We start from the raw sequence: 25,354 nt of genomic DNA on the forward strand, positions 1-25,354 counted from the left end.
GAGTTGCAGTTGTGTCAGACTAAAGCAAAACTATAGTAATTTCATGACAGTCAACACTGATTTTTTGCCTTTTTTTCCTCCCCTATCACGGGCACCTACAAATACTTACTGGTAATATACCGAAGAACCTAGCTGCACAACAGTACATCTTTCTGTCTCTATTCTGTTTGAAAACATTCGTCCTCCTTATTTGAGGCAGGTATCACTTACAGCGAAAGCTTTCATGAGATCACAATGAGGGTCGCATGCAGGGCCGCAGTTTCCCGCCGCCGCTGCCGCATGTAGCCATAGCCACTATGGCACGAAATAAGAAAAAAATATTTTCAGTAGAAGCTTCCAAGTTCACTTTTCTACTGTTTTTTTATTTCTAAATCACATTAAAAACAAAGCAATGTAGGCAACTTTTTCTAGGATGGGTGGATATGCCTTTCATTGATCAGTGAACCAATCCGCTTATTGACGTACTAGGCTAACCATAGGTCTGAAGCATCCTCAACAACGGCGGCTCTGCACACAGTTTATAAAAACAAGAACGTCTTCTGTACTCGTCTCTTTTGTCCTCTTTGTCTGACAAAGCTTCTATTAGGATGCTCAGTCCAGAATTCTGAACAGCATGGATATGAAAAGCTTCATGGCATTACGCAAATTCACAATACAAATAACAGGGACCATTTTCTGAGTGCATGGTAACTGTGCAATCATTCACGTCAAGATAGGTATTTATTTTGAGTGTCATGTGGCCTTTTTTTCTTCTGTGAACAACCGTTTCGAGTTTTGCAGCCACGCGTGTAGTGGCTTGCGAAGAGCAATTGAGCAATGTCATTTTTGAAGAGCAAGTGCTATCAAGAGTGGTTACTTATTTTCTTCCTAAGGATCCACCTTGCAAACTGTCAGGAGCAATGCATAAACTCCGCAGAAGTAAAAATACTAGTAATTTGGTATTTCTGTGCTACACCGGAGAAGCACAATGCGAGAATTTCATATAGCTGAGAATAAGTCTAGACAAGCACGTACCAACTCAAGGATCTGAACTCTTTGCGCTGTTTTATACTTTGTACAGGTTACTTTGGGAAAAAATAGGGGTTCTGTGAGACCGAAGATATCAAGCCCTTCACATTTACCTTTCACCCCATAAGAGTACATAACCTCGTATTATACATACTCAAGTGTCCCCGCGTAATTCAAGGTTTCATTCAGTCATCTATTGCAAAGATTGAGAACACTGTATACTTCAAACAACCTCGAAGTGCTTGACGAAGAAGCCATACGGCACCCTTGTTTTGTCATCTCTGCTTAAAAGCATTATTTGCCAAGACGCAACATTTCCATTCTGAAAGAAGAAGATAGCTCTTTTTTTGACACAAGGGGACGCCGATTTGTCATTGAGTGCTGCCTTGCCACATCGCCTTGATTGTGCACTGTCGCAACGTCACTGTAACCAAAGAGGAGGAATGACGTTGTTACACCGCATGGAATATTCACATCATCAAAATACAGGTCACTGAATGTGATACGTGTAAGCTATTCAGTGTGAGCACTTGAGCACATCAACTGCTGACGTAGTATGCTTCTATCATGGTTTCACCACTCTGACATATACTCATGCAGAGTGTCACACGCAATGTATTCTGCTGCCTAAACAAATCTCACATTCCTCCGATTGCTACAATCTTTCGGACACACACTTCATGGCATTACTTACAGCGAAAGCTTTCATGAGATCACAATGAGGGTCGCATGCAGGGCCGCATGCGACCCTCATTGTGATACCTAACAAAAGCTAACAAAAGGGTACTACAGAATCCTTTTTAATATCATGATCACATGAATCTGAAGACGGACTGAGCTGGTACTCTACCAGCTCAGTCCGTCACATACTCTACCAGCAAGAGCTGTGTCCTATTCTAATAGCGCACTTCTGCAAATGAACTTAGGTCATGAAATAAACGCACAAAGCAGTTAGTGTAACACAAACACTGTAGGAGATATTCGTCACCCATATACTAACGGTATGTGGGTGATGAGACGACGCATTCTTCACCATCCTATAATTTTCTTGTACAGAAAACAATGCTCAGACAATGAGATTACATAGCAATGAAAGTAAAAACATTTTCGCTGAATATATGGGCCACATCTAGCATAATAATCAAAGCAACTGCAGTGCCTCTACATAAATTGTTGAGTGACATCATATCGCATAATTTCTTGTCTAAATTTGAGATAGCGAAATATAAACTATCTTTTTGACTATATCAAATTAGCAGACAATGTATATAATGTCATCTGAATGAAGAGGCAGACAATGTATATAATGTCATCTTCATTCACGTTATTTGTTTGATGGAAGCGTAAGACGAACGGTCTGCCCTTCTGAAACTCTGGACTGTACGCTGGTGGCCCCTATTGACTTATCTATGAATGTGGATACAAATAGAGTGGCTCATTACAAGACTTCATCAACGGAGATCACGGGTAGCTTGCATGTGCGTTCTCAACTTCAACTTAAACAATCCCGTTGCCTCTTTTGTGTCTTCATAAGTTGCCAGCAATTTTACATGCGCTGCGTCCTCAACGAAAACACGTATTCATTAAAATTATTGAGGCGTTGTTCTAATTCGCAAATGTTGTTGCTTTCTTTTGGGCTCTCCTGCAAAATGCAAGTTTGTCGTAGCGCCCGGTGACTCCGACAAGGCAGTTGTGCATTCAGCTAGTTATTGCGTACGCTAATGAGACTGGCTCATTATTGCGCCCTACTGCACACGCAAAGTTTCTGCCAGTGGTGTTTCGTTACCTGTATGCAACAAATGCATCATTAGACTAACGAAACCAGAGGTAGAGTTAAGGCTGAAGGCTAAGTTTTGTAGTTTATATTAGATATTTTATTTCATTACTTTGCTTCCATGAAAATTCACTGAGTCACAAAGGCATGCATGTTGGTAATTAAGACTGTAAATGCAAATTAAACTTGGCATTGTTTACGGGCTTTTCTACACAGCTATTTGAACGATTCTCGCTCGAACTGATTCGCTGATTGCCGTAGAAGTGCAGTATATAACGGTGGCGTTCATGGAATATAGAAGTCCTTTATTTTAGTAGCTGGACTTTTTGTTTTGTTTAGGTAAAGTGTCTACCTGTACAGCATCACTGCTACGCTCTTATCTCAAGAAGCTATAGGACTTCACTAACACATGTTTTGGTGAGGTAATGTCTATTCGTTCAGTGGGAATGGCTTTTTTTATTTTTTGATGGTCACCTACTAACGAAAACAGTTGTTTCGCGTGCTGATATCGAGCTTGGTCAGATGGTGTCAAGGTGATTTTATCAAACTCCCCAAAGCATGCTTATCGTCGTCATTTGTTGGGGTGTTTCAGAAGAATTTCAACTTTAGGAATAGTTCTGTGCCATCCCCACTGGAGTCTCGCAGAGCGCCGTATATTTGTCCGCCGCCGGTGACCGTAACCCCATCGCTGGATGCCAGCCCAGTATTCTACCACTGAGCTACGCCGATGCTTGGAACTTGTTGTAAAACTTTTCTTAGACAGGCTTGATGTCGGGAAAGCAATCGCGTGTTAACATGGCTTATAAAGCGTTTTGAAACAGTGAAAGAACAAGCAGTCGTCGCACAATGCGAATAGCGTAACGAGTATACAGGCAGTCCAATGCTCCGACCCATTACAAATGCTTGTTTTTGTTTAGACATTAACGATGCCGCATACGCACTTTAGGCATAAATCCGCATCGTCGTCAACAACTGCATGAAAAATTAGCGAAAATTCTTCCCCCTGATTGTTCCCATTCATTTGTAGACGACTAGCGCAGTAGCATAACCCAGGCCACTAATTTATGTCGCACCAACGCCATCTACATTTTTGGCGACTTTAACTTTCCCGAAATAGATTGGATCCAATTGTCTTCTTCTTGCCGCAATTCCACGGAATTTATAAACCTTGCGTTAGATTTTAACCTATCTCAAATAGTAAAGCAACCTACGCGCGGCTCTAACATCCTTGACCTAATTCTTACGACAGTTCCTGAAACAGTAGGTACCGTTCTTAACATAGATGGTTTTAGCGACCACAGCCTCCTCCAAGTAACTCTTAACATTCCACTACCTTTTTCCGGCACCGACCACAAAAATATTCGCGACTATAGTAAGGCCAACTACAGCCAATTTAACGCCGAACTCGAAATTTTTTACAACGACACATTCCTACCCCTTTTCGACCGTCGCTCAGTAAATGATAACTGGGTGCTGTACCGAGATAAACTATGTACACTAACTAATCAGTACGTCCCCCTAGTAAAAGTGAAAAACGATAAAACAAACCCATGGTTTACGAAATCTCTCAGGCAACTCAGAAATAAAAAGAAACGTTTATACCGCACAGCTAAACGCCATGACACGCCCTCTGCACGGCAGACATACAAGAATTTTATGAAAAGCTACTGCGCGGCAGTACAATCTGCTAAACTTAAATATTATTCTGTCGATCTACCTTCCCTCTTGAAATCAAATTCCAAGAAGTTCTGGTCACTTGTTTCTCCTCAACAACATGGCCAACAAATATCTTTGCTAGATGACGACCATGTCCCTCTTTCAGATAGTCATTGTACATCAGCATTTAACGCATTTTTTTTCATCCGTTTTCACCCTGGAACACCATTCCGACGTACCATACGTTCCCGAACTTGACATTGCATACATGGAACCTATAGAAATAACTGACGAGGGTATTGCTCTTCTAGTTAATAACCTCAAGCTTTCCACTTCAGGTGGCATCGACGACATTAATTCTAAAATTCTCAAAAACACCGCCTCCGTTTCTGTTAACATTTTGTATGACCTTTTCAGGCAATCTTTAGCGACAGGTCATCTCCCTTCTGACTGGAAAATTGGTAAAATAGTGCCTGTGTTTAAAGCAGGTGATAAGCATTTACCCGAAAGTTACCGTCCAATTTCTCTTACTTGTATATGCTGCAAACTTCTTGAACACATAATCGCTTCCCATGTTTTCCGACACTTAGAATCAAATAATTTCTTCTTTCTGAACCAACACGGATTCAGAAAGCGTTTTTCTTGCGAAACACAGCTGCTAGAACTAACAACCGAGCTGCATTCCAATATGAACAGTAACCTTCAGACTGATTGTATCTTCCTCAATTTTTCTAAAGCCTTCGATCACGTAGCCCATTGCCGTCTGATTTCTAAATTATCTGCCTTCCGAATAGACTCTCTTACCCTATCTTGGCTTCGCAACTTTCTTTCACTTCGTCAGCAGTTTACTATAATTAACAATTCCCCTTCCCCTCTTTCCCACGTAACTTCTGGCGTTTCACAAGGGTGCGTCCTCGGCCGCCTACTGTTCTTAATCTATATATATGATCTGCCAAATAACATATCTTCCTGCATGCGTATTTTCGCAGATGATTGCATAATTCACCGTCCTATATCATCCCCCGACGACCACTTAACTCTACAAAGTGACCTTCACCGCATTAATGACTGGTGTAACAGATGATTAATGTCTCTGAACACGGAAAAATGTAAAATAATCTCCTTTACGCGCAAACAAAACGTTTGCACTTTCCACTACACTATCAACAATTCTGCACTATCACAGGCATCATCCTATAAGTATGTTGGTGTCCATTTCACACCCAATCTCTCCTGGTCTCACCACATCACCACCATTAGCGCGAAAGCCTCCAAGTCCTTAGGATATCTACGCCGTAATTTACATAGCTGTCCCGCTCACGTCCGTCAACTAGTCTATCAAACCTTTGTCCGTCCCCAGCTTGAATTTGCCGCTCCTATCTGGTCCCCTTATCACAACTACTTAATTAACATGCTTGAAGCTATTCAGAATAGGGCGGCCCGTTTCATTTTATGCAATCATGATTATCGCAGCAGCATAACGCAAATTAAAAACAATCTTTCTCTTCAACCCCTGAGCACTCGTCGCGACATTTCCCTTCTTTGCCTCTTTCACAAATACGTGTACACCAACAGACCCCTCCCACTCCACCTCGATGTTCCTTCCATTACTTCATGTAGGTTGCATAATCACTTCAGTTTTAAGCGATTATACGGGGCAACTGATTCATTCCACTCATCTGCTCTTCCTCGCGCCATACGTTTGTGGAATGGTCTTCCAGATAACATCGCATCTGTAGCAGACAATAGTTCTTTCCGTCAGTTGCTGCTTACACTCTTCTCACAATAGACTTGCCACTGTTCTGCACATTTTTTTAGTGTCGGATTTTGTGCCCGATTATGTTTGTTGCACACTGGAAATGTTTTCTATGTATGGGCATAGGTTCTGCGTTTTTTGGTGCTTCTTCTATTGTATGTTCTGCAACTTATAAACAAATTACGGCACGTCGTTGAGGTAAAGCCAGTTGGCTATCTTTGGTTGATGCCGCCTTCATATGCTATAATGACTGTATTCGGTTCCCACTGTCGTGTGTGCACTATGAAATTGCCTTTTCTTTTTTCTTTTTTTTCTTGTTATCGCCTGTTAAGTTCAACTTATATTGCAAACCGCGTCATATTTTCATTGTGCTGATACGCTCTGTAACGCGTGAATTAATTTTGTGTGATCTGTAAAACTTCACCAATTACCCCCCTTACTCAATGCCCTGTAAAGGGCCTGTAAGGAATTTAAAATAAATAAAGAATAAATAACATCTTTATTGATAATGCCGTAGTAGGCATCAAGAAAGTGTGTTTGCAGCAGTTACCCAACGAGTGTTTAGAAGAGGCTTCGAAAGGCCGCTCTTCAATAGCTTTCGGTGTGACTGTGCTGCACCCTCCACGTAGACCTGGCATTTTTTTTTAGCTATAGCATTGAGCTATAGGATGGAACTGTGCGCCTGCAGAACCAATAGACGAGTACTCCACCGTGGATCAATCGCCTGTAGAGAACCGGTATTTAGGATCGATCGTATAGCTTTTCATCGGCTTTGGTAAGCTCGCTCGCCTTTAAGGCACCATCGTCTACGGCCCCGTCCTGGAAAAGAGTCTGATTACATTGCCAGGGCAAGAGGGGTCAAGTTAAAACAGACACTACATTGATATAGGCTTAAAGCTGCGCTACGTTAAACGTTAGTGATTTGGCTTCAGCTATCCTATTTCAATCATTTTCCAGCTTAATCTTCTTTGAAGAGCCGTAGTGAAATATCTCAGTATTCACCTTTCAGCAAATAATTTGATTTCTAAATCCGATGCGGGAGACACCCTGTCCCATCTATTTGACTGCAGTGAATGCCAGCGGTGGCTTCGCATGGGATAGCTGGGAGATTTCAAACACGCTCCTCGTGCACAGAAAATATTACTTTTTAGGGGCGAAGCTTCTTTTGGTCGAGAAATGTTCGTTGGTTTTCGCGTCGGCATTTGCGCCGGCGTTGTCCGCTGTAGCTGCCGCAGACGATGACAATGACGATGAAGAACGAGAGCGTTCCAGACCACACATTCCTATTCTTGTTCTTGTTGACCTTTTCTTGTAGCTCATGCCCACTGTGTGGAATTGTCCAATAATTGAGTGGTCGTATAAGATCCTATTGAATTTAAGAGTAATAGAGGTTTTAAAATGAAAATGTATGAAATTTCAGACTGCATATTCCGATTAGTAATATATAATACCTTGGATGGAAAACTTTACCTAAAAATAAATATAAATGTGTAAGAAAAGCTATTTATTTGTAGACAAAAGAGGATAATAATAAAGATTAGTTTCTTATTCTACTCGTCTCATTTAGATAATTCCACAGAGTAACGCAAACTTTCCCACTGGCAAACTTTGAAACAGGGGCTTCAGGAGACAGAATTACGTGCATGGATAAATTCAGTCAAATAGCACGTAAAGGATTTCATAACATAAATCTACGAAATGAAGTAAATCGCCCACAGGTAAAAAAAAAAGTAATGGTCTACAGTTTCCAGCTCTCCACAGAAAGCGCACATTTGAGAAAGCCTGACGAGACCTGTGTTGGTGGCTATTTAATTTCGGCAACCGACAGCGCAGCGTCGTAATGCGACTTCTAGTTTATGTGTATCACAAAATGACCAGCGCCCGGGGATATAGTAAGTGTTCATATTCTGTGGAGTCTGTTAGTGATGTACCTGCAAAGGTTTCCATAATAGTACACCTGGAAAATCGCGCAGCCACTACAGAAGCGAATGGTTGAAAGCACGCTAAAGTTGGCCCACTTATAGATGACTTCAATAATGGATTGGTCTTCTCGTTTAGGAGTAGGAGCAGTCATTTGTGACCTGGCACCAAAACGAATATATCGTTTTTCAAATGTGGGGTTATTAATCTACGAAACGCCTTTATTATGAGCAAGTCAGCACCAAAAGAAAATGCAGTGCGAAGAAGCTGAGGATTTGTAATTATCACAGCCAATGTGTTTACCATGTTTAACTTTCGTAAGGCGAGTACCAATGCCGTAAACTCAGCCACAAAAACGAGTATGAAATCAGGGTATCGAAGATATATCATACAAATATTTCAAGTTCACGCTGAGTATACCAACACCCGACTTGGTATGCAGGTTCCCGCCACAGGCACTTGACTTTATAAGTACACATAAACAGCGGAGACACAATGTGGCAAATTAACGCGAGAGAATCAAGAAAAACTGACATTGCCAGCGTAATGCCGAGTATGGTTATGGTCCTAGATAGAATGCAACCCAACCATTCTGGGATAAAACCAAGTATTCGTGCCAGACAGTCACGCCAATTCTCGGAACTTTTTTGGAAAAAGGCCCGAGGCAGACGTGATGTTGGTGAAGCGTCAATTGTGGTTGCCGCGCAACTCATCTAACTTTATTAACGTTACATAAGTCGGCGTCACGCTAGGTTAGCGTGAATTGCAGTTATTCACCATCTTCTGAAGTTTTTCTACGTATAGCGCTATTCAGGGCAGCCATTCTCGCAAGCACACGCGTTACATTTTATGTTGCCACCTTTGGTAATGGAAATACCAATATGTTGCTTGTGGTATCGTTACACGACGGCATGCAGCTTACATAAAACATATCCGGCTGTACAACGTACTTATCTGTACATGTTACATTTTTACACACGTTTGGCATCACTTCGCAACGTTTCACTGAACCAACTTTTTCACCACAGTCACCTTTCCTCCACGTGCTTCACATGACATCCATTGCCAAGGTACAAAGAATCTGCCCAGTTTTTTTTTTTTCAGAAAAGCTAACTTTCTAAACTTTTTCCGCACCACTTGACTATGGTGCTATAGTGGATACGTCAGCAGTAGCTCGAAAAAAAAAAACAAAGAAGAAGCGCAACTTGATCAGAAATACGATGTCTTTTTTATCTTGAAACACCAAACCACTCGTACGTAGGTTCTTGTCGCCATAGTGGAAGTCTTCCTTTTGGAAGGCTATGTGACACGCTTTTCACGCCCTACGCTGAATTATACTGCTTCATGCGCCCGTGAATGAACGCCCAGAAAGGCGCCTTAGTTATTGTTCGAAAGTGGGCCCTTCTTTGCTTGTGCCTCACAAAGTACAAGAAAAGACAGCATCGTCACAAATGTTGCATTGTAATCCGTAAGCCCACGTAAATCTTGCCGCCAGGTGCAGGATTATCCTTGATGCATGCGCCCTCGCCCACTCGGTAAGTGCGAAACCACCGCTTCACGTGTTTTTTTTCTTTCTGTTTGGTAATGTGGAACGCTGGCGAGCGTATTGATTGAAGGGCTGTCGCGCAACGCAGGCTTTTTTTTTTTTTCTATTCAGATGTAGCGATCTAACGTACTGCTGTGCTCGGATACACTATGAGACGAAAGCTGTGGTCCTGTCATCCTTGTCATGTTTTATTTTTTTTGTTGTTGCATGCTTTTTTCCCCTGAAGGCTGTCAAGCAAAATTTCCTCTTTGCCATTGCTTTGCGCAATGGGGTAAGAGAATGAAAATGGCATGCCAATGCTGTTGTTTTCAATACGAGCTGCCATATGGTCACCATTGTTGAAGGTGCTCCTTGACTGTACTAGCATCAGCCAACATGATGCTTGTATTACGAATACCGGCTCTCAAAACAGTGTACGTTGTAAAAAAACTGTTCTAAAAAAAACAATGTGCATGACAACGGGCAGCATGCCAGTACTCGTATTTGGTGTGACTTTACCTCCTCCCCAAAGTTTTTGTCCTTGTACCACATTCCGAACTATGTCAATCACAAGTGTCTCACTCTGAGATTGCTTCAATTCGTGAGAACTTTGCTCTACATTTGGTCCCAGTGTCATTGCGTCATTCACAAACGTGTCTGGAACCTTATTCGCCACTCGATCAGCTTTAAGTTTCTCTAACCTTGTGAATATACTGTGTCGGGCAGTTTTGTTGGACGTGTGCCTTCCTAGAGGTTCACGCATTACTAAAATGTAACGTGGCGAAATACTGATTCGGTAGCAAGCCACAGTACAGCTCGCAACCAAATGTCAACTTCTAAGAGTTCCTTCTAGTCGCCTTTAAGGGTACGTTCCACTATACACTGAGAATGCCAGCGAAACCCGTGCCACAATATTATGAATGGTGGAGGCGGGCGCGTTTGTTTCGTGTGTCACTGAAGTAAAAGATGCGTGATCGACGACGTAGATAAAAGTTACACAAAACGGCTCCTGTTATGAGTGTTGTATAGCCTATGCACACCCTTGAACTGATAATATGTGTAGTATAGTTATTTGAAGCTTCTAATAACTCATCCGAAGTTTCCAGCTTTTCATTGATGCATGCTTAAATCATGGCCCCTACTTGGCTTCGGTTATGTACGTGAAATGCCGGTTTCAAGTGACACGCAATCATTTCGTATAGCTAAAACGGAACAGTACCACAACCACATCATGAAGCAGTAGGAACGTTCTAGGCTTTCATAAAGCCTAGAAATTAAGAGTTTTTGTCTCATTATTATGACACTAACAAAATATAGGAGTAGAATGAGATAGTTATTTCTATAAGATGCATGCATACATAGCAGAAAGATGAGAGCGTGGGTAAAACATGCTTTTTGGATAGGTCACCCTGTCGCTGATTTCCACAATTCAATTTCACAGATTACAAAAGAAGACCTCCTCTGAGTTAACCCACGCAAATATTATCAGTTCAATATTGTATGGTAGACCTCTGATCGTCCGTGCCGGTAATCTCCTATTACAACTTGTCCGCATGCGCAAAAAAAAAAACATTCTCTCGCAGCAGACCACTAAAGTGTGATTACACGGAGAAGGAGGAATTCCCGTACGCCTATGAAGGAAGAACTGGGCAGCTTAAAAGAATTAAAAAAAAAATTCAACTGATATATATATATATATATATATATATATATATATATATATATATATATACAGTATAAAAAGAGGTCGACAAACGTGCGAAAAAACACTAGTTTTACTAACGTTTCGGCAGGTGGGCCTGCCTTCGTCGGAGTGAATCAATATATATATATATATATATATATATATATATATATATATATATATATATATATATATATATATATATATATATATATATATATATATTAGTGGCCTGCTGCGGTAAGTTATCTTAATAAGTTGACGTGGACAATTTTTATCGACTCATAGCGGATATCTGTTTACGTTTTCTAATTAATAGGTGTTCATATGCGTGTTTTTGTATGAATACAATGCCCGCGTATAAATTGGTAAATGTCATCCAGCAGCAACTGATGTGTATACATGCTGTTAATAAGCCCCGCCGCGGTGGTCTAGTGGCTAAGGTACTCGGCTGCTGACCCGCAGTGCGCGGGTTCGAATCCCGGCTGTGGCGGCTGCATTTCCGATGGAGGCGGAAATGTTGTAGGCCCGTGTGCTCAGATTTGGGTGCACGTTAAAGAACCCCAGGTGGTCTAAATTTCCGGAGCCCTCCACTACGGCGTCTCTCATAATCATATAGTGGTTTTGGAACGTTAAACCCCACATATCAATCAATCAACATGCTGTTAATATATACTGCTTTTTTTTCAAAATGTAACAGTGATAGTGAATGGGTTGTAACGTACCGAAACCACAATATGAATATGGGACATTTTAATACAGAGCTCTGGAAATTTCAACTTCCTTGGATTCACTGATAGATATCTGGGGTTTAATGTCCTAAAACTGCCGTACGATAATGAAAGATGCCATTGTGTATGGCTTAGGAAACATTGACCACCTGGGCTTCTTTATCGTGCACTCAAATCGGAGCACACGGGCTCACAGCTTTTCTGCCTCCATCGGAAATGCAGCCGCCACCCTCTCGATTCGATACCGTGACCTGCGCGTCAACGGTAAAGCGCCATACCCACTCGACCACTGCGGCGGGTACATTTTCAAACATTACATAAATCTGTAGGTAAGTACAAGTTCAAAGGTTTAGCGAAGGTCCTTCGAAGGTTTAGCGCTAACACTACAAGAATACCTGGTGCAATCATCAATACGGGTAAGCAAAATATGAAAATCCCGCTGCAGTGGTCTAGTGGCAAAGGTACTCGGCTGCTTACCCGCATGTCGCGGAATCAAATCCCGGCTGCGGCGGCTGCATTTCCGATGGAGGCGGAAATGTTGTAGGCCCGTGTGCTCAGATTTGGGGGCACGTTAAAGAATTCCAGGTAATCGAATGTTCTGGAGCCCTCCACTACGGCGTCTCTCATAATCATATGGTGGTTTTCAGACGTAAAGCCCACATCTCAATCATTCAATCAATCAATCAAAGTATGAAAAAAATTTTCTTCCTTTTTATTGCTCTTTTTTTCTTGATCGGGAAATGCGGCGCTGATCTAATAAAGAGCCGTAACCCCGCCCCGCCCCCCCATCCCCATCTTGTATAATGAACAGACAAAATATTTTGACCTGGCGCGGGGATAATACTCTCTACCACAAAAAAAACAAAAAAAAACTAACCATACCTCAGGCTGTGACACGCAAGCTTCTTCAGGTCAGGGCATACCCTAATCCCGCGCTATTGAACAAAATTTATCCCGAAACACAGCTAACTAATAGATGTTCCTTCTGCGACAATATAGCTGTCTTAAAACATGTGATCTTGTGGCGCCCCGCGTTACGCTGTGGGAAAGTCATCACGCCGTCCAAATGGGAGGATGCTATTGCAAGCTCCGGACTCGAACAACAGCTATGGCCAGTCCACCGGGCCCGCGACGCAGCAGAGAATCTTGGTATTTCTCTTCGGACGTGGGAGCGGCCCGCAGCGTGCTAAACCACGTTCCGAAGGACCAAATAAAGTTCATCTATTCATCCATCAGCGTTGAAAGTAGAAACACAAACGAAAGGAGGGTTGAAATTGATAACATACTCACTATCCCGTTACCGCGGTTGCGCCATTTTTACTTCATTTATTCAATCGCTTCAGATGCGCTCACACATGCTATTGTAATAAAATTTGTTTTGCGCTGTTGTGTGATTATGTGGAAAGAAATTTGCGTTGACTATTAGTTATCGTTCACTTTAGAAGCTGCATCATCCTTTTTTTGCAAACGTCGCAAACGTTCCCCACATCTACATGCATGTAGAGGATGCAGCACTGTCACTCGGCTTCATTATATGGAGCTATAGCCCAGCTCGACGGATTCATACGCGGCCTCGATTATGGAAATTTTGCGGCTTGCAGCAGCCTGTCGCACGCGGGTCCGTATATCTTACAGAAAAACGTTCTGTGTCAAGTGAATGCACGCCACGATTCAGCATACGTTCTACGCTTCTCTCTGGTCAATATCGAACATGTACACAATGCGGATAGCAATGAGACATTACATTTGGATACCCAAAGAATTGATTGCCATGAAACCGTACCAATAACAAATATCTAATCACTACCGCTGACTGCATATTATGTCAGAGTGATGGAGCTTGAAGCTCCAAGCAAGATGGTTGTTCCTTTTATCGTAAAATGAAAGGGTTATGAATATGTCATGCTAGTTTAGTGAAATCATCAGTTGTTTTCAATTGATTGATATGTGAGGTTTAGCGTCCCAAAATCACTATATTATTATGAGAGACGCTGTAGTGGAGGGCTCCGGAAATTTCGACCACATGGGGTTCTTTAATGTGCGCTAAGTTGTTTCCAATGGTTGGATGCTTCAGCGAGAGCAATTACAATTAGTCCTGCAAAAAACAAAAACATTCTTTATGTAAACCTTGTCAATCTTGTGATCCTTGCTAATCACTTCTTTTTTCTGTGTTATAAATCGAAATTTTGATTGCTGAATTCCAATTTTTGCGTTTTTATTTATTGTTATTACGAATAAAAAGAGCATGTAATGAGTTCTAGCCATGAATTCACACCCGAATTTGCTATAGGTTTTCAAAATGATGTCAATATACCTTAGTCATATAAAAAAAGAAAAAACGTGTTGATAGAAAAACATGCGCACTCTTCCCCTTTTGTACAGCGCGGATCTTCACCGCGAAAGCCCCGTAATGTACGTATTTTAGTATTACAAACCATGCGATAGATGACTAAAATACACAAACTATAGAGGCAGGTCATTGTGTCTACGCGAAAACATTTAACTGATATATCCTGGTGGTCTTGCTTAAGTAAGTACGCTAACAGAAGCTTTTTCTATGATTTTTCTTGCATTGAAGGAACTATATTTCATCTAGAAGACGGCCGCCGCGGAAAAAAAATTGTTCGTACACTTTAGTTACGCAAGACAACGTCCTTGTTTGATAGATTGCTTGGTCAAATGCTTGGTTGAGACTTTTACTGATCTCTATCCATTGACGCACCAAAAACTTCCACGCTGTATACGCTGCGTGCTAGTTGGAGATGTCATTCGAACAATCACATTGACCGAAACGTCAAGCCGAACATGCCAAAGTGAAAACTAGAGAGAGAATTTCTAACAAAATCACACGTCCACCTTTTGTTTTTATTGTTTCCTCAGTGAACAGGGTTACAGAACAGGGTCACTATGCTTCGCTTGCATTCTAATATTACTGTTTTTTTTTTTTGTTGTATGAAGCCACCAGGATCAATTTCACGCACCCATGGTTTTCCCGAAACGCAAGGATAGAATGAACGCCTGAGTGACGGCAACCGTACAACATGTCGTAAAAGTGCGCGCACGCGCACGCAAGAACACATCAATAAGGGTAGAAGCTTGTCTGAACAGATTGGTGCAAACTTTTCAATAGCATCTCCGTGGAGTCTGAGACCGCTCGCGGCACCATTTTCTCGCGTTGCCCAGTTCACAAGCGACGTGCCATGGCCGGAGGTTGCCTTAGCACGCCTTAGCAATAAAGTATGGTGCTCATGTCTTGGTTTGCGATACAATCGCGGCCTTTCCAAATCAGTCTTTACCGTAAAATTAATAAAATTTAGGCATAAATACGTAGATCCAGGCGAAAACTTTACTTTTATGTGTTGTTTTGATTCATTATAGTTAAACAGGTTTATTTTTCTCTACTGAAAAAGTGAACGCGTGCGTTAATATAAGATAGTTTAGCCATACTTTAGATTTATGCGCGGAATAAAAGAAAACATGTGCATACAAGCCCGCCTATTTATATCTAACATGTTAGAGAATAGAAATTAAGCGAACCGACAAAGCGATGCAAGCATTTTCATGACATCTTCAATGCGTAAAACATAAAGAGAAACTCACTCCCGCATTTGATGGTGCCGGGCAACATTGTCTGTCATGGTTAATGCAGTATTAAACAGACACTTCGGTCCCTTTCGTGTCTTCTTGCCATATTGTCCTGTCACGTAACTCTAGTTTAGGAACGCTAACAACACCTACGTCACAGCTACGCTAAGAAGGGCAACGCCACTGCATTATTAATTAGAAAACCTGCCAAACCTCCTGTAAAAGGGCTGGTGAGAAGTGGGTGTTATCGTTCTCATGGCGATTCCATCTCTGCTCTAACTGTACATGTTCAAAAAAAAAGTGTTCACTTGAGGGCTTGTCTTTGCGTTACGCAACAATAATGAGATCTAACAGGGAGTCGTGAAAAAAAATTGTGAGGTAGTTATTAATAGCAATTGTATTGTGAATGTGAAGAAAAAAACTTGTCGAAAAGCTCACTTGCCGTGGTTGGTGACCGAACCTATGACCTTCGAATAGCGCGTCTGATGCTCTACGAACTGAGCTCCCATGGCAGCTATACCCCGTCCACATTGTGTCGTATATATGAGAAGTAAACATGGGATCGTCACATATACACCTCATTAGGTTTAGGTGAACGGGGGGGCGGGGGGTAGCCGCAGTGGCTGGTAGAGATTTGAAAGCGTTATTCTAAGGTAGTAGGTTCAATCCTTGCCCATGGCAAGTTATTTCCCCCTTTTTTTCTTCACATTTAGATTACAATTACAAATATTAACTTAACCTATAGATTCATTTGCATGATTGTTTGTTTCATATCATTAAATCTATACATTATTTTTTGTGGCTTACGGTTTACCCGCATTCTATTGTAGCGCTCACTTCTCGTAATTTTCGTAAATAGCATATTGACAGATCGATTTTCCGAGGTTGTTGTACATTACTTTCGTTTTTTAAAATGAATCTGCAGAAAACGAAAGTAATGCACAACAACCTCAGAAAAGAGCAGCGCTTCGAGATAGGTAATAGTGCACTTCAAGTTGTAAAAGACTATGTCTACTTAGGGCAGGTAATAACCGCGGAGCCGAACCACGAGATTGAAGTAACTAGAAGAATAAAAATGGGGTGGAGCACATTTGGCAAGCACTCTCAAATTATGACAGGTAGATTGCCACTCTCCCTCAAGAGAAAGTTACATAACAGCTGTATCTTGCCGGTACTTAGCCACGGAGCAGAAACCTGGAGACTTACAAAGAGGGTTCAGCCTAAATTGAGGATTACGCAACGAGCAATGGAAAGAAAAATGGTAGGTGTAACCTTAAGAGACAAGAAGAGAACAGAGTGGATTAGGGAACAAAAGGAGATTCAGGATATAATAGTTGAAATCAACAAGAGGAATTGGACATGGGCCGGGCATGTAGCGCGTAGACAGGACAACCACTGGTCGTGAAGGGTAACTAACTGGATTTCCAGAGAAGGCAAGCGGGTTAGGGGGAGACAGAAGGTTGGTGGGCAGATGAGATTGAGAAGTTCGCGGGTATAAATTGGCAGCAGCAAGCACAGGACCGGGTTAACTGGCGGAACATGGGAGAGGCCTTTATCCTGCAGTGGACGTAGTCAGGCTGATGATGATGATGATGAGATTGATATGTGGGGTGTAACGCCCCCAAACCACTATATAATTATTAGAGACGCCGTAGTGGAGGGGTCCGGAAATTTCGACCACCTGGGGTTATTTAACGTGCACCCAAATGTCAGCGCACGGGCCTACATTATTTTCGCCTCCATCGAAAATGCAGCCACCGCAACCAGGATTTGACCCGCGAACTGTGGGTCAGCACCCGAGTACCTCAGCCACTAGACCCCCACTGCAGGGCTTCGTAAATAGCAGTATAGGGCCTATTGTGCTTCTACATGTTTGAAAAATTGGTTGTAAATAATATGAAAATACAAAAATATTTCAGCCTAAAGTTTGGCTTAGAAGTCACCGGCTACGAACTCTGCCCACCACCGGTGACCGCAATTCCACAATGAAATGAATTACGTGATCTGCTACTTGGATCAAAAACGTTCTCTGCTTCCAAATCGTCCACCTTAATACACACGGCCAGCGTGTTTCTGCTGCATAATCACAGTGACACGGTTCCAGACGTTACTTTCAACTACAAGCTGTTCAAAGCTAAAAAAGGAAGATCACTGGCACAAGTGCCTACATAACAAAGCCATTCGCCGGAACGCAGACGTTCGGCCATGCGGTGAGCGGCATGTTAAGACCTTGCACGTGCTCAACAGAGTTGCCCGTCTCGAGGCCAATACTGTGCTTATAAATACGGTGAAATATATATCAGGTGAACGAAACAACGCGGTCGAATTCAACTCGCTTACTTCATATCATAACGAATAAACCAAAAAGATTACGTTACGATCGAAAATTGGGTATCTCTTTAGCAAAAACTGGCTTCACGCTCGCAGTCATTCCGCGCCGTTGACGTCATGCTTGTCATAATCAGTGCGGTATTCACTTGTTCTATTGTGATTTTGTGTCTTCGCTATTATGAGGCTATTGTTGAGCATCGCGCATTTCGATGCCAGTCTTTTGTAGACTGGACTGTGATAGTTTTCATGCCTGATTCAATGCCGGCTTCAAGCTGAGGCAGCTGAAATCCTTGTGCGCTCAATTTTCGCCTTTGATGTGGTCCGAGAACTCGTATTACTTTCTACCCCGCTGCGATGGTCTAGTGGCTAAGGTAATCGGCTGCTGAACCACAGGTCGTGGGATCGCATCCCGGCTGCGGCGGCTGCACTTTCGATGAACGCGAAAACACTGCAAGTCTGTTTCCTCAGATTTGGGTGCACGTTATAGAATTCCAGGTTTTCGAAATTTCCGGAGCCCTTCACTTCGGCATCTTTCATAATGATATGGTGGTTTTGGGAGGTTCAACCCCACATATCAATCTCATTACTTTCTGGACTTGACTTCATCCCAAGCCATTGGACCACCATTGCTACATATCGTGATTTTGACTAGCTCAGCTGACTGTATGCTGCAGGTTTTGAAGTTGTTTTATTTTGTATCAGGTATGGGAGAAAAGCCCGTGTATATCCAGGTTCTAGACATGCTGGGAGGTAGCGGTAAAACAAAGTACTAATCCATATTCAAGAAAAATCTCACCGCATCCGCGAGGTGTATGATGAGGAGTGGGACGGACAGATGAACGCACGGACACTTCGCCCCACTTATAATCATTCACTCCGTAAATATGCGGTGACACCACTTTTACTGACATGCAATGCAAAGCAACTGGCTACTCTGGCGGCTACAACAACACAGGACATACGACCAGCGGCGTAAGGAGCTTCGCCGCTTAAAATTCGTATTACAGTTGCCGCCTACTGACTCTACCCAACATAACAAAACTTACGCAGAAGTAGGGAGTCTGCCTAAGAGCTAGTGAACCTCCATGTACTTTCGCTTATTTCTTCCTACTTACGCAGAGGGTACAATCGTAAAATGCGGCAGCAACAAAACACTTGCATCATAAGCAGCATTCGTGCCTAAAAAAGCCTTAAGCTAAGTAACAATACACCATCAACACCGTGGTACAAAACTAGACTGAATAATTAAGCGAAAAGAGAACATTCCGTTACTCATATCAACTTATAGAACGAAAGCTCTGGAATTACCACCATCATTTATCACATCTGCCACTTGTGTAATTTTCTATTCGCAGCCCTCTGGACTGATCAACTTCATGGTTAGAGCATAAGTGAATTTGTGTAAATCAATAAATTTATTTTTTTTCAAAAAGAAGAAGCATGTGCTTTAAGCATCACAAAAAAGTTTCTGTTGCATTCTTTTCAAAATAACTGTAGTAGGAGTCATGCGCACGCGAACTTCAGTATGGCAAGAAAAGACGTGGGGTAGCGCAGATTTGCTTACACTTCTTCTATCTCAGTGTTTTAAAGCTGGCAGCGGGGATAAAAAGTGACAAGATAGTCAAGACACACTTACAGAAATTCTTGCGTACATGCAGAGAACATCGCTTCCTTGCGTACCAAGCAGTGTTCACATACTGGCCGCAGACGCTTGGTATACGGTCCTCACAGGCACTCGCTCAGTGATCACTCAAACACTCTTGTAGGATATTTGTAACTGCCTTCAATTTTCCATGGATGCATTCACTTGCGATACCACGCGATTCGGGTACAGCGCAGTCACAAGAGTACCCTTGGGTATACTGAAATTGACATAACACGCGAAGGAGCTAAACACGAAAACATTTGTTGTGGGCGTATCACGGCAGTCTGAGCCAACGTTGGTCTGATCTTACGAGAGCATTTTTCTGTAGCGGCGTGAGCAAAGTCGTGTCAGCGCGCTACTTTTCTCCCGGAGGGCGCAAGTAAAAATACACCAAGGTGTATATATCTGGTAGCAAAGGTCCCACAGAAGCCCACACGGTCAGAAAATGGCAGCTGATCAACTGATCATGTGGCTTAGCGTCATCTGTGTGAGAACCAAACACTTCCGGCAGAACAAAAAACAAACCGGATGTGAAGCAATAGCTCGTAAACAGGTGACGTACGTCATTTTGTGCTCACTATAGCACCAATTATAATCTCAAACTACTCTTCGTAGGCCTTTCTGGGACTCGCACTTAAGCGATCCCCGGCGAATCCTTCACGAGTTTGCTTCCAGTCAGCGCCAGCTAATCCAATATCGACTTATGAGTAGACAGTCATGTTGAGGTGTACAATACTGTTCAATTTACCTCGGTTGTATAAGGAAAGTTATTCTTGGAACTTTTATTCGGCGTTCATGATACCTTCCGCAGATGAGTTAAAGCAAACAGCGTATTTGTCATATCTGCAGCGTTGCCCGATTGGTTCGCACATACGCAGGTTCTTTAGCGTGCATAATGATTGTGTTCTCCAGTTCTCACATGTAAAATTGACGTCTCGTCCCGCCAGAATTATGACGTTTCAGCTTCATTAAATGATCATCATAACTCAAAATTATTACACTGCAAACAATGGCAATAAGCGAAAAAATCCTGCGGACACTAGATGCGCTGATTTTTCACTATGCACCGGTAAATTGCCGTTACGTATGTGAATTCAGGCATCTGAATTGTAGCACGATAGATAACCTGGAAATCTACTCACCGATAACACAGATGCACCGCGTGTTGAAGAAGAAAACATGGCCGCAGGAATTCCGGTGCATGAAAGTCCAGCGCGCACAGTATTTTGAACCGTTGCCTTTGTTTTTTATCTAGATGACATGGGTCGCCAGGCACACGTTTGTGGCTACTGCATCCTTGCCCAGCACATCGTTTCGCCGATACTGATGCGAGCACTCGGCGTTAAATGTAATCCCCATTTCTTCGCTGCGCGTCAGACACCGCACTGAAGACGTTAAAAACAATAACACTCGTCCGTGCTGTGCCTGAGTAACCAGGGTGTCAGTAATTCATGACACGCCGCTTCGTGTTCTTCAGCATTTTTCTTGCATAAGTGCTGGGCCTGAGCAACTTGAGTGTCAGTAAACCACATGCCGCTTCAGGGTTCTCAGTATATTGACAGCGTGCTTTGTGTGCTTCAGTCACTGGAGCAAATATTTTTATGGGTTTTGCACGCTCGTAAAGTTAGAGATCACCTAGTGGAGTCACCTGGATAGGCTAAATATGTGTCGGCCACAATTTTCTAGGGACCTTGCCACAAAGTGGTGGGGTCACACGAGAGAGATAGAGAAAAACTTTATTATTTATACATATACAGGAAGTAGGAGGGAGATGGCCTGGTGCGGGTCATCCCTCAATCGCACTAGGTGAGCTCCTCGTAACAGGAGCTAATTGGAAGCCAACGCGACTTGACCGCGGTTGACCAGGGCCTTCTGGCTCGCCAGATTGGAACAGCTGAGCAGGGCTGCTTCCCAGTCCTTCCGGGTGGGCTTTGATTTAGGGGTGAGGTGCGGAGTTGACTGGCATGCCCACACTATGTGGAAGATGTCAGAGGATTTCTCCGCACAGTGCGGACATTTTCCTGTACACGCAGGATCAAGATATTTGAAAACTGCCGTGCACAGCAGTGTTTTGGTGTAAAGGTGGAGGAGTAAGCGTTCCTCTGCTTCGGCAAGAGAATACCACGTTGTTTGGCTTTGTAACTATCGAGGGACGAAATATCTCTTGCGGCTGGTGGAACAAAAGAACTTGAGCGAAAAAACACAAGCACCCAAGAACACACGTGTAGGAGGCGCGATGTTCAGTTGGCAAAAAAGATAACGTGACAACCGTGCTGATGTCACTACATTGTTAGAATGTCGGCTGAGTAGCGGCACTGACATGCTTCCACATTGTGTTCCCTTGAAATCCGCCAGAAATCGTGCAGATACGTTTGTGACGCCTATGCGCCTTGTAGTGTCTGGTTCGTTCAACGTTGCTTTTGTGCGCTCCCCTCTTATTTCGGCCATGACTGCCGTAGTGCCATCTTAGGGCAAACTCGAGGGCCCGAGAGGCTCGGGACATCCTGCATAGCACCCCAGGCCTGCCTATACTTAGCATTGCTCGAGTTAGTCCTAGGTGCGCACACTTTTTGTCATCTAAAGTTCTACTTTTACAGCTTTCGTTCATGTTCGTGGCATTCATTAACACAAATAACATTCACTAGGCTAACACAAATGATTCTACACGGCTGATTCACCTTCAGAAGTGACATCCTCACTCTGAAGTACTCACAAGCTGTGAAGAACACGCATGTAACGTCATCACTCTCACAAACACAAGAAGACTAGTTTACATACCCTAACACATACAACATCAAAACTTCCGGTAGCTGGCACGTGCTGGAAAGTAACATCACCAGATCATAAACGTCTTTTCTGACGTAATACTACCGCCAGCGTTTGAACTGAAATGTTCTGGGTGGTCTTGCATTCAGACTATTTTTCTCCTATCACAGACAGTTAGAATTTAGGCGTAACGAGATAGCGGGGGTGAAGGAAATACCATTTACAATCCGCAAACATATGTTACGGACAGTGCGTTATAAGAAAGCGAGATAGAGTTTAGGTGCCTAAGCTACGATTGTGGTGTCACCCAGCAAAAAGTAAATGCCGTTAAAAAAAAGGGGGGGGGGGGGAGTGGCTGAAAGAACACGTAGGATTCTCCCCTGTATTCCCTCACACAGTATTATTGCGACTTCTTAAGTAACATTAAACGAAAATAAATACCAGACTCTCATTAAAAGCAAAAAGTTTTGTTTCAAATTTGTTTCAATTTATCTTTTATTTAGGTCTAGGGATGTTCGAGATGGGAAGTGATCTAAAAACAAGCGGCGATGCCTGCATTAGCCCACGCAAGCCTCGAAACAGCGAAACAGGACGATTCTGAAGGCTAATCTGGTTGCTTCGAAGTTGTTTCTAAGGCTGAGTTAGGAGATGTATAGGCTGTGTCTACAGGTTGCTTCTATAGGTCCAGCTATGTGATGCTAGATTGTGTCTTCGATGATTCTCCACGCAGAGAGTTTAGAATTAAAGTGCATGAAATTCACAAACTCAACGACATGTTGTGCGCACTCCTTTTTCCGTTCCCTAGTACTCTGTCGTTGTGCGTACTCTGGGTCTTCGGCTTGCCGCCGTCGATTCACGATCAATTATGGGGCTGATGCAGTCATTTGTTTGCTTTGTTCTTTTTTTGGTGGAAGACACGTAACTTCCCCAATTTCTATGGCACAGCAGTGAGCTCGGTTAAGGTGAACACACGCACGTGTGGCTATCAACGCCGCGTGGCAAACATCGTTGGAAACATTGCACATGTGCAGCATGCGCGCGGCGATACACTCTTCACCGCACGCACCGTGCTATGGATATGCTTGTTTGTCGCCTGCAAGCCACCTTTACGTCTGTTAAGCTAGTGCATTTTAATTTATTTCCTTCTGTGCACCTTCTTTAATGCTTCAAATGTAAACTGCATTACACTCATTTTTGCATTCACGCACCCATATTTAACTCAGATGAACGTTGATGTGTAGGACACGCCAGTTTAGCCGAAAATAATGCGGATAGCAGATGACGAACAAGCGTGTAGATGAGATAATGCGCGTGATTGAAAGAGGGTAACACCGACGACATGCGGCGCATGTGAAGTGTTTTCGACGACAGTTATTGTTACGCGCTGCTTACCCCGAGCTCACACTGAAGCATCCGCTTTCTACAGCGAGTGAAATCCTTCTGCCACCGAAACGCAGCATCATTCACAATGGACGCGCCCCGCTCCGCCAAATATGCCATCTACCGCGAAGTGAACACGGGATGGATATGCTGTCACATGGTTGTTGTCGCGGCTCGCAAACGCACTACGCTATACGCTGGTCTAGACTTCGATGACTGTCTTACGCAGGTAGCAAAAAGAAGCAGTACGGCTTACTTTGCTGGCAAGTCGCTGTTTTGTAATGCATGAAGAGCAGAAAAAACCACCCACGCCAGTGGCGTTGGGTGGTTCGTCTCTGCAAGATTGCGACAAGCTTGGTCGTGCCAACGGCAACCTCAGTCACCTCTTCCACAAAATAGGGACGTTAAGTAAGCACAGAGTGTGTTAAACTCCCCTTGGTTACAATAATGAGTTACGTGCACTGCCACATGACAAGTGAGTAGGGCTTGGCCGCCATTTTTCAAAATTACTTCACAAGTGCTCGTATTGGTTCCTCGCGACCGCCCCGCCGTGGTGGTCTAGTGGCTAAGGTACTCGGCTGCTGACCCGCAGGGCACGGGTTCGAATCCCGGCTGAGGCGGCTGCATTTCCGATGGAGGCGGAAATGTTGTAGGCCCGTGTGCTCAGATTTGGGTGCACGTTAAAGAACCCCAGGTGGTCTAAATTTCCAGAGCCCTCCACTGTGGCGTCTCTCATAATCATATAGTGGTTTTGGGACGTTAAACCCCATATATCAATCAAATCAATAGTTCCTGGCGACCGATCCAAAGGTAGACGTCGCAAAAATCGGTCCGAGAGCGATCGGCGTAGAGAGCGCCCTTTCGGCGGATCTCACCGCCAGCGCGTCGGATTCGAGGCACTTTTGGCGGCCGAAATGCTCAGTGTGAACGAACCATTGCAGTGCTGTGTGTTGCGCGCTCGCGTTTTCACCCTAACAGTGCTCACCGCTGTGCATGCCCGTTTATTATGATGATAGTTTTCTCATAAGGCACACAGTGTTCACACGCGTTTGTTTAGCCAACTGTCACATTCTTCATTTTAAGCGAAACTGTTGCGAGTAGAGAGACTTGCCCAATATCTTAGGCACACACCGGTTCATGAATCGTGACACAGCGTACAAGTCATGTCTAGCTTAAACCACTCCTCTGTTAAAACATTGCTCACCTAGCTGTAATACCTGCTCGTCGAAGCAATATACCTGAATGAAAGCGAAGTCATTTTATTACACAGGAGTATGCTACGAAAGAAATTACTGCGTCTATTGGTGATTTATATGTAGGGTTTAACGTCCCAAAACCACCATATGATTATGAGAGACGCCGTAGTGGAGGGCTCCGGAAATGTAGACCACCTGGGATTCTTTAACGTGCACCCAAATCTGTCTGTTTCCGTAATTATGGTACGAAAAGGCATGCCAGGCTTATGGGTTTTTATCGTAAAGAACGGGCTCAACCCATAAGCCTGACATGCCTTTTCATACCATAATTACGGAAACAGACACGTGGCAGAAAAATGTATCCAGGTATTTAGAAAGCCATTTGAAGCAGCTGTGC

General features: G+C 43.2%; 1 long non-coding RNA gene across 1 annotated transcript; it reads right to left on the reverse strand.

Annotated features, from left to right (window-relative positions):
- Positions 1-919: 919 nt before the first annotated feature.
- Positions 920-19,994, reverse strand: LOC142769149 (uncharacterized). The gene is made up of 2 exons (XR_012885682.1): positions 19,607-19,994; positions 920-1,432 (listed from the first exon to the last, which is right to left on the reverse strand). It is a non-coding gene; the product is annotated as an uncharacterized LOC142769149 (long non-coding RNA).
- Positions 19,995-25,354: the final 5,360 nt, after the last annotated feature.

This window comes from Rhipicephalus microplus, chromosome 1 (assembly GCF_043290135.1).
Source record: "Rhipicephalus microplus isolate Deutch F79 chromosome 1, USDA_Rmic, whole genome shotgun sequence".
Classification (NCBI taxonomy): Eukaryota; Metazoa; Arthropoda; class Arachnida; order Ixodida; family Ixodidae; genus Rhipicephalus; species Rhipicephalus microplus.